Raw genomic sequence first — 1,491 nt, 5'->3', positions numbered from 1 at the left:
TATCTTTCTTCTATGGAGCATGTAACGGGTTTAGAATACTGGATATTTGGTTAGCAGCCAAGTGACCCGACCACAGCACCACCACAGCACCTCAAGCCAGCATAATAGTGGTCAATATTTGTATGAGTTTGTTAAATTATCACCAAATCTTCAACACTATGAGTAAGCAAGTATGTGACCTCTGTAAGGTCAAAGATGATTAGTTCCACTCCTTTCTGACTATATCGTTTAGATATCCAATTTAACCTTGCTTAAGACTCAACTTAGAGAGAAAAAAAGGCCCACAGCTATTAAGCAGAGATTATAAGAGCACATATCTTAGTGCTCATTAGTACTCACTCAGTGGTTTGAAATCAGGGGATATTTTGTCCCCACCCCGGGGTACATGTAACAATATCTAGAGACATTCTTGCTGCAATTGCGGCGGAGGATACCACTGGACTCTGTTGTATAAATGCTAAACATTCTTCAGTGCACAAAGCAATCTCTCCTACAACAAAACGTTATCCAGTCCTAAATGTCAATAGTGAAGATGTTGAAAAGTCTCGTGTTACGTTCTTGACAGTGTTTGACACATAATAAATATCTATGTTGAGTAATAAGGTTGCTTATGCCTTAGAGGGAATGATAGAATGTCAGCTGTAGCTCCAGGAGCATTCCACTAATTGCACATTTAGTCTGTGCTCAGTACTCTGCACACACTCCAGCCCCCTGCACACCTGGATGCTTCTGCTGAGTGTGCACACAGCAGTCTTGCTCATTCACCTGCAAGTCTCTTCGACAAAGATGCTGGTGGTCTGGTGCATATTTGTTGCCTTCCTGATGGTTTGTAATTTCCTGAAGTGCTGTAACGTCACACACAGAAAATATTCTATTAGGGTCAACAAAACAGATTGCTAGTAGTGACTGGTTACTTGGTTTTGGAGTGTGGTTGGGAGGTGTGTAGAGGTACAAAGAATTCAGAATTACTCATTTGGGAAATAAGGTCAGGATCTTGTAGGGAAGCAGTGGTGGATGACTGAGGTCGGGCAGTTCACGTTTCAAAACTAATGTCTTGGGTTGGAGCTGGTCTTAGTTTTCCAGTCCTCAAAGAGTAAGAAACTTATCAACAAAGGAATACAAGTCTCTGGGTCTAACCCTGGGAAGACTATTTACTACCCATTCTCTGAGACAGAGTCCAGGAGTGTGGCCATTCACAGAACTACTGTGAGGAAGTATAAGGAGCCAAACAATTCATTTGGACTCTATACTTGGTAGAAACGGAAATAGAAGTTCAGCTAAATCCTGGTAAGTTAATCCTGGTCTGTAATACCTCTCAGTCAGAGTTTTTTCTGTGGTGTGACCTGCCCACACTATGAAGCTCTGAGGACAAAACGATGTCCCTTTTTTTAAAAAATTTTTTTAAATTTTTATTATTTTTGTGTGAGTGTACCGTCAAATCAGATCTGACTGGTACAGGAGGAGATTGTCCCTCCTTCCCCGGCAGAGCAT

This window comes from Elephantulus edwardii, unplaced genomic scaffold, assembly GCF_000299155.1.
Source record: "Elephantulus edwardii isolate Elephantulus edwardi_28Jun2011 unplaced genomic scaffold, EleEdw1.0 scaffold00094, whole genome shotgun sequence".
In the NCBI taxonomy this organism is placed as follows: domain Eukaryota; kingdom Metazoa; phylum Chordata; class Mammalia; order Macroscelidea; family Macroscelididae; genus Elephantulus; species Elephantulus edwardii.
This window is presented reverse-complemented; position numbering follows the sequence as displayed.